Below are 9,077 nucleotides of genomic sequence, written 5' to 3' on the forward strand. Positions count from 1 at the left end.
AGTGATCTAACAGCGGCATAGAGGAGAGGGTTAAACACACGCATAGAGGAGGCCCTCCCGCTGAGTCGCGAGGCTCAGAAGGTGCTCAGTTGTGCCCCAGCTGTTGAAGCAGGGCTCTGCTATCAGTTCTTTCAGTCCCCATTTTGAGACAGATTTATGGCGGTTAATCTGTTACCTGTTGTCTTGTGCGTTGTGTTCCTGTGCAGGGCCTTGTGAGCAAGGCCAGGCTGAAGAAGGGAGCTGAGGGAAGAAGCTGGAGGTGGGGTAAGAGGGGGTGGAGGGATGAGCAGGATGTGTCTCTCCCCATCCACACTACAGTCACTCACGTTTTCATCAGCCATAGCAGGTGGGGAAGGCAGTCACACTGGTGCTATCCCAGTGACATTCACTTCCATTTGTATATTTAAGTGTGCTTCATTTCCGTGCTTGACCACGGATGAGAGACCTGAGTTTTTGTTGTTAGAATTTGTGGCAAGTGATGCCTCACTGGAGGCATTAGAACAGGCAGTAGACTCATTGACTGCTCACCTAGAAGAAAAATGGTGGGCTGTGAATCCACAAAGGTGCAAGGAACAGGTTTGTTGGTAAAATTCCTGGGTGTAATTTGGTCAGTGCAATAACAGACGAAATTCAGGCGTTCCCAGTCCTTACCGGGCCATGGCAGCTGCAGGAATTTTGGAGTATATTGAGATTCTTTCGTTCCTTTATACCCTGCCTAGCACAGCTCCTGCAGCCTTTGTTTCTGCTCAGAAAGAAAGGCCAGGAATGGGAGTGGGGTAGAACGGAAGAAGAGGCATTCCAGCAAGCAAAACCAGCTGTTATACAGGCCAAGGCACTTGTTATATTTGGTCCCACCCTTCCTGCTGAACCAGACACATGCAACTCAAAATGGGTTTGGCTAGCATCTATGGCTGTGCCAAAATTCCGCTTGAACCCCAGTTGGGTTCTGGTCTGAAGTTTGGCACTTAGCAGGAGAAAGGTACAGTGTGATTGAAAAACAGTTATTGGCTGCTTATTCTGCATGACAGGTGGTAGAGCCAATAACTCAAACATCTCGAGTCATAGTTAAGACCACCCTGTCTTTCTGTCATTACAGGCATCATGTGCTGGCCACGTGGGCACAGCGTTCAAGTAGAAAGAACCCTGCAGACGCTATCAGAAGTGTTGAGGGAGAGAGAAGTGCCCTTTGAAGCATTTGACACCCTGCTGGCAGTGCCTATCGCATCCAACACCAGCATGGTCCTTCTTTCTCCTTTTCAGCGGTTTGGCCTCTCCCAGCAGTTGTTAAGTAATAATGTACTAGCTGAGGGAGTTTCTGCTTCTCGCTTACTGGGACTATCTGCAGTGGATGCCCGTGTGTGTGTGAGGGTGTGTATGCTTAATCGAAGCCACACAGAATGGCCTGGGTTGGAAGGGACCTCAAGGATCATGGAGCTCCAACCCCCCTGCCACAGGCAGGGCCACCAACCTCCCCATTTGATACTAAACCAGGCTGCCCAGGGCCCCATCCAACCTGGCCTTGAACACCTCCAGGGATGGACAGGGCATTCATAGCCTCTCTGGGCAGCGGTTGCAGCACCTCACCACTCTCATAGTAAAGAACTGGGCCGTGACCAGCCCAGCAGCCCCCCACCTTCCAAGGCACAATCCTTCAGGGGATGGGAATGGCCCCCTCAGGCACCCCCATTGCCCTCCTCCTCCCCTCTACCATCCTTCAGGGGATGGCATTGGCCCCCCCCAGGGTGTTGGCTTGGGGGAATTATCCAACAGACCAATAACTGCTGCTGGGGGAAGTGTGAGCGGTCCAGCATTCCATTGTGCTGCCAGAAGCAGTGCTCAGCTGCCATGATTGCACCCTGCAGCTCCTCTCCAGCACCTGCCCTGGGTCACTCATTTCTTAGGATCCTCCAGGGAGTGAAACGTTCCCGTTTCCTCTCAGCATTGCTGCACTCCTCAGGAGCGATGGCCACAGACAAAGCAGCCGTCAGTCAGCAGTAAAAGCATCCCGGTTCTCTGCAAGAGGACTGAGTGCTCTGTTCTGACAGCTTCCCTCAGCAGCCCTGCACTGAAAAATGCTTTGTGGGCTTCCTTGCAGCAAGCTGCTGAGGACAGAGGCAGTCACATCAGCTGCCTATGCATTAACTGGGAGAGAGGGCTCTTTCACATCACTGTTACACCTCCTTAATTGAGTGTAACTGTTTTCTAAAAAAAATTCTCAGCACTACAAATGATAAAATTCATAACATGTATATATATATATGGCATATATACATTTCATAGGAATTAAAAACAAACAAGAAAGAAAAAACCCGAACAAACTGCTTTCTTCCAAAGCATACCCTGATGAGCAGAGAACATAGAGAACAATTCTAAGCCTGCTGTCATCACATCATTGCCATCAGGCCTCAAACCAAGGCAGCCAGCTGACCAGGGAAGAAGTTCTGTTAGGCACTGCTCAGTGATGATGCTCAGAACGAAGCAGCAAAGATGTTATGTATGGGAGATAGGGCCTAGGATGCCAAGGCAGCCATGGTAGTGGTTTCAGCAGCAGGGGCAGCTGTAAACTCAGACTGAATGGACTGAACCTGCTGGTAAACCATTGACACCTTTGAGCTATCACTAAATAGCTAGATCACTAGACAGTGATAGGACTAGGGGGATTTTATTTAAATTTAAAGTGGGGAGGTCTCACATTTGATATTAGGAAGAAATCAGCAGTGTCCAGGCCATCAGCATCCATGAAAGATCCTGTGGGTAGGGAGCTAACTAGATAATGAGGGCTTAATGTCATCAGTGATACAGAGTTCGTATGGTCACACATTAAAACCACAATCCCTCAGTGACTAGTAACTGGTCCAACACGGTTGAATGTTTTTATTAACTAACTTGCTTTATGATGGCATAGAACACACTGTCAATCCTTTTTCTTGATGACTCAGAGCTCAAAAGTGTCCATGGTTTATGGGCTGGTTTGGCCTGGTTCAACGACTAGTGGGATGAGGGGACTTCTTCCTACAAAGAAGTGGTCTGAGCAGCCAGGGATTAAGTTAGGATAGCTAAAACCCAGATAGAACTGAATCTAGCCAGGGACATAAAGAGGAACAAGATTCTGTAGGTGTATAAGCGATAAAAAGGAAGGCCAGGGAAGATGTGGACCCTCTCTGGAAGGAAACTGGAGACCTGGTCAGAAGGGATATATATACATACATACCTGATGGATATGTGCATCCTATGGAAGTTGATTCTAAAGAGACATCATAAAACACATTGGGGAGTGGATGCTATTTATAAGTATTTGAACGAAGTAACTGTCAGTTGTGATCTGTATAACAGAACGAAACAGGTTATTCAACAATGTGAAATCTGTCTGAAGAATAATCCTGAAATACTAGAACAGGGTACAAGTGGGATCTATCAGGACAGGGAATGTTCCAGGAAAACGACTGCAAATAAAGTTTTCAGAACTTTCTAGAAAATGGGAGTATCAGTATTTACTGGTGCTGACAGACATTTTTTCAGGGTGTCCTGAAGCTTGTCAAATAAGGTGAGAGAAGTTACACGAGTGTTATTGAATGAAATAATACCTCAATTTGGGATATGTGTCATGATATCATCAGGCAGGGGTACTCACTTCTGTGAGCAAGAGGAATCAAATCAGCAAAATATTGGGAATTTATTGACAATTGCACATGTCTATCAAATTTTGAGTCAGAGAGAATTGCTTAAAGAATATATTCAAAAGCTTAATAAAACCTTACATGAATCCTAATTACCCAAAATGAAGTGAAACAGATCTCACGGCAAACTGAGGCAGGGAGAGCTCATCATTGGTAGGACATCTCTGTAGGGTATTCCCTGATATTATCAAAAGTGTTTTATTAGTGCTGCTAGTGAGAAGTCTGATATTAACAATCTAATCTGCTTCTTTTACTATAAACTTAAGAAATTAATCCAAAGGTCTTGGGCATTGCCTAACAATGATTAAGCGTGAGCAATATGAGCTTTTGCAAAAGAATTTGCAAGCTTATTGAAAAGGGGGGAGCTGATTTAAGAAATAATTACACAACATATTCTGTTAGTATATCCTTATAAGATTGTTGTGTAATATAGGTAACACTTGCAACACCATAGTAGCCTTTAGATGTTATGGATGATAATTGTGATGCAGCATTCTAAATGAGGAGGCGTGCTGTGAGACTGATCTGCTATAACGTGATACAACTTATCACAATATAGTTAAGCTTACTATCCTGCAGTGCCTTGCAATTTGTTCAGATAACAGAAAGAGCTGTGACTCCGAACTAAGGAGATAAGGAAGTCCTGCTGAGTCTTTGTATCAAGGAAATAGCAGGTCCTGCCTGGAATCTATCACTGAACATACTTCTGGGAAAACATGCATATGTAACATAGCACTGAGAAACTTCCACATATGTAGGGTACCTCTTGGAAAAGTTCTGCAGACGTAACACAAGTTATATATATAAACTGAAGATCTCTTGCGTAAGCTATGCATGATAGGAGGATTACCCTCATGCATCCACCCCAGCATCCAATGCTGCCACTAGGAATATCTCCTTAACGATAATACACTTTTGCTATTAAGTCTCTTTGCATCAATTTCTTCTAATCAATTGGAAGCAGAAATTGGCTTTGGAAAGTATGGATCTAAGGGAAGAATCTTCCCCAGCAAAGCCTTGCTGGGTGGGGGACATGAAACAAACTGAAATAAGAGATCAGGTGCCTGGCATCGAGTGCTCTCCCGCCATCTCCACAGGAGGGGAGTGCCCTGGGGTTGGGGGGGGTGGGACACGACACTAATCTGTGTTCTTCTTGTTCTTTCCTGCTACAGGTATTGCAATCCTGGAAGCGATGTTCGGGTTACCCTGGCTAATTCAACCGGACCAGATATGCTGTGTACTGCAACCCTGTCAAACCCAATTCCTGACCTGCCTGGTTGGAGTACCACTGACTGAAAATGACTCTCGCGTACTCCAGAACAGCTTGAATGGCAAGAACAGATGGCTTTCCTGCCATGCACTGGGGAGACTCCAGTTCTTGCTCCTGAGGATCTCTGGATCCTGGTGACACTATACACTGACTAGTTACCAACTTGATGCCTAACATAAGCTGTTGGCACACCGCCAGCTGCCCAAGAGGTGGAGCCCCAACTACAGCTGCCTACTCAACAAAATTGAGTTATTTGAATGACTCATGTGGTGTAATCATGCTGCAACTCATGTATCAATGGGCTGTAACACCCCAATGTCCCCGCCAAAGGGCAGATGTTTTATCTGTGGGAACCAGGTTTGGGCAGTCGTACCTGCTGGGGCCCTGGGAGGGCCGTGTACCAGTGAATGACTCATTGTCTTTATACCCAAAATCACCATGGTGATTACACGGCAGTGGAAAAAAACACAGACTCAGTGACCCACGTAGGAATTTCACTCTTTCTTGCTGGTAAGTTTGAGCTTACAGCTGCACCTGCTGCCCAAACCATTGCCATGGCTGCCTTGGCGCTTCAGGCTCGGGTGTGGCTGCAGCATTAACACAATTGAATAGGTTAGCTTGCTGGTTTAGTAAATTTAGCAGTGCTGCTTCATTTGCTATTTGGAAACTCTCGTAGATGTAGACAGTGTTAAGACCACCTCACTTCAGAATGGTGCAGCTGTTGATTTCCCACTGCTCACCCATGGCCATGGATGCCAGGACTTTGATGGGCTCTGCTGCATGAAACTTTTGGACCATTCCTAATCCACCCAAAGCCACCTAGATGAATTAAGGGATCTTGCTGATCAGCTGCAGGAGTCCTTGGGATGGAATCCTTTTTCAGCCTGGGACTGGGGATGAGGACTGCAGAAAAAGATAATACAGATAGACTGTATTTGGACCTGTATTTCCTCACTCTTCTGTGCAATATTTCAGGCTTCTTACAACTTGTACAACAAGCTATGCAAAGTGCTTTTTGTGGACTTGTAGTAAAAGTAGTGCAGTAACACTGTGTTCCAAACCAGAAACATGCAGTGGCATGTGTCGGGGATCTGAAGGTTCTGACCAAAGAATGCTCCTGAGTTGGAACAAAGGATTCTGGGAAAGTGATTACAGCTGACTTAGCTTGTTTTGCAAGAAGCTGACCTTGTTTTGCAGGAAGTTGCTCTGCTGTGCCTCTGTATCTTACGCTGGCCACGCAGCTGCAGTGTGCGAGTAACAAAACCCTGCAGACACTGGGAGAGAATAAAAACAGGAGGGAGGTTGTGGTCGATCCCGAGAGGACAAGTGCACCTTGAAACGGGGATGCACCATGGGCCATACCTAGTGAAACCACCACGGGCATGTTCCATCTCATCCTCCTGCTCAGCACTTTGTCCATCTCTAGAAGGTCGGTTAAGTCATATTTACTTGCTTGGGGAACTTCTGCTTGCTGCACATAGAGTTATCTAAGTGTATGAAAGTGTGCGTGTGTCAAATAAAACTCATGATTCTCAGAGCTGCCATGAGTGCATACTTGTTCGTCTTCACTCCTGAGACATCCTCTTGAATCCAAACAAACCCAGAAACAAATTAGCATCATCATCCAGGCTGGGTGGCATATTGTAGACTCCCACAATGACAACCACTTTATTTCCTTGTCACTTAATCTGCACCTACCATGTTGTTGCTATCTGTAAGCTCCATTCCATCCAGCCCACCAGTACATACAGCTGTGTAACCTGCCCTGCATCTCTGGCATGGAGAGCCCAGAGCCATCCACCACACACAGCACACCGATCACAGGACCATTCCCACAACATCTCACTCATGCTGATGATGCTGAAGCATGCAGGGCCTCCAACTTTGAATGCCAACGTGAAAGCCCAGTAACGCATAGCAGTCTTGCACATGGGCAGCTGGAGGGCTGGTTGCTCCCTTGGGAGCTCTGTCAGTGGCTGCGCTATTGCAGTGAGTGCAGAGGTGGCATGAGACTCAAAGGGCACAGCTTTCTGCTGGGCGGATGCAACTACTGGTTAAACTGGCCAGGACAAAGCCGTCTGCTCACTCCCTCCCGAGTGAACATCCCCCCCAAGAAGGGGATCTCCCTTCCCCCATGCCCATCATCCCACCACCAGAAGAGAAACAAAGCATTTTGGCATCTGAACTGCTCCTGTTCTGCAGCCGGGCACTGCAGTTACAACTCTGCAGGGACTCATGTCTGCAACAGGACTTTCAGGGAAAGCAGGGAAGTTCAGGGGGAAGAGGAAAAAAATTGAGTTTTCCAACTCTTCATACAACTAAACATGACGTGTACAAAAAGATGGAGTGAAATCAGCAATTAAATTTTCTCAGGGGGAAAATACAGAGAGGGATATCTTGCAAAGCAAATGTGCATTCTGGAGCCTGTTGCAATCTGAAAACTTAGTACTGAAGAGATGAGCTGAATCTGCACTCTACATATCACACTGTGTTTTGCTCCCGCCACCTGCTGAAACTGGGATATTGCATTTAGGAATAAAAAGCTAAGCTTTCACGCTTATGAGTGTAAATCAAGGCTTGGTATCTGATAGCAACTCTGAGCTGCAGATAAAAACCTTTGGCAAGTAAAGGATAGCCAGTGTGTTCATAGGAGGGGAGACAGGGTTGTGTGCCAAACATGCCTTCACCCAGAACCAAGCAGTGAGCTGCATTCAGCACCAAAAACAAACCCTTCTTCCACCTTTCCCTCCCCTCCTTCCACACACACATTTTAAGAACATAGAGCCAGATGACAGGGAAAACAAAAGCTCCAGGACAACTCAGCTGTATTCTCCTCCCCCTACCCTGCAGGTAGTTTCCAGTTAACCTCCAAGAGCTGTGTTATTGTTTTCCTCACCCAAGTATCTGATTCATCAGTGCACTCAGAAATTACTGGGAACAACACATGGACACAGACACACAGAACATTTCTACACAGCTGCTTTTCCTTAGGAAACAACATCAAAAAGCTGCAGGCAGGAAGAGCGGAAGAGAAAGCTGGACATGGTGACTTTCTTCTGTTAGCAAGGAAAGGCCATCTGAAGCTCCTGGGTCTCACGGTTTTATGGTTTTTCTTCATGCACCAGAACACTTCATTCATAGCATCATGCCATGATGGGAGTCGAAGAGTGAAGAGATAATGCTCCATTTTCTGAAGAGAATGAACTAGAGCTCCCAAGGGCCAGGAAAAGACACTACACTTCCAGAAGATGTCATTTTGTAATTTTCTGTCTTCCAGGGGGAGAGAAAAAATAAAAGAGCAGAGAGGTCACGGGATCTGTCTCTCTTTTGCTGCTGGCTGCTAACTGCTACAGCAACAAATTCAGTTTCAGAAAACACTGTCTCTAGCATTTATTTAATTTCTTAGCTTAAATCCCAATTAGCTTGTATTTCACCATTATAATTAGTCAGCTAAGGTTTCTTCTCCTCAGATCATTTCCAGCATCCTCAAGGTCTCTCTGCTGGGGGTTTTCCCAGGAGAAACGAGGTGCCAGCCCTGACAGAAACTTCCTGCACCAGAGACACTTGCAGGGCCACCTTCTCACATTGACTGGGCAATGTTTAATGAGGATCGAGCTCTGGATGAAGCTCTTCCTGCAGTGCAGGCATTTCTATGGTCTCTGCCCTGAGTGGATCCCCTGACAAAAGCTCTTCCCACACACGGGACATTGTAGCACTTCTGCCACGATTGCCACCTCAGGTGAGTGAGGAGCTCTGCGCTCTGCACAAAGCCCTTCTCACACTCAAGGCATTTCTAAGGCTTCCTGCCATGTGAACTCACTGGTGCAGGCACGGATTGGACTTCACCCAAGTGCAGACACTCTGGTACCTCAGCAGGTTCGAGCTGTGGCCAAAGCTCTTCTTGCAGGCTGCACTTTTGTAGGGTTCCTCATGTGGACCCACTGGTGTGTGATGTGCTCCTAGCTGTTGACTTCCTGCAGTCAAGGCACTCACAGGGATTCTCCTCTTGGGTTGGTTCTCTGCAGTCTACTGAGGGTTGAGCTCCAGATGAAGCTCTTCCCACACTCCCTGCAGACAGAATTGCTTCCTTCCTGGTGACATATCAGCCCGGCTGAGGTTTCCTTTGGGTC

General features: G+C 46.7%; 1 long non-coding RNA gene across 1 annotated transcript; it reads left to right on the forward strand.

Annotated features, from left to right (window-relative positions):
- The first annotated feature begins 6 nt into the window (after nt 1–6).
- On the forward strand, nt 7–6,484 carry LOC109365181. Its single transcript, XR_002110822.1, has 2 exons — nt 7–1,368; nt 4,850–6,484. It is a non-coding gene; the product is annotated as an uncharacterized LOC109365181 (long non-coding RNA).
- The last annotated feature ends 2,593 nt before the right edge of the window (nt 6,485–9,077 follow it).

Source organism: Meleagris gallopavo, unplaced genomic scaffold (genome assembly GCF_000146605.3).
Source record: "Meleagris gallopavo isolate NT-WF06-2002-E0010 breed Aviagen turkey brand Nicholas breeding stock unplaced genomic scaffold, Turkey_5.1 ChrUn_random_7180001957682, whole genome shotgun sequence".
Taxonomy (NCBI): domain Eukaryota; kingdom Metazoa; phylum Chordata; class Aves; order Galliformes; family Phasianidae; genus Meleagris; species Meleagris gallopavo.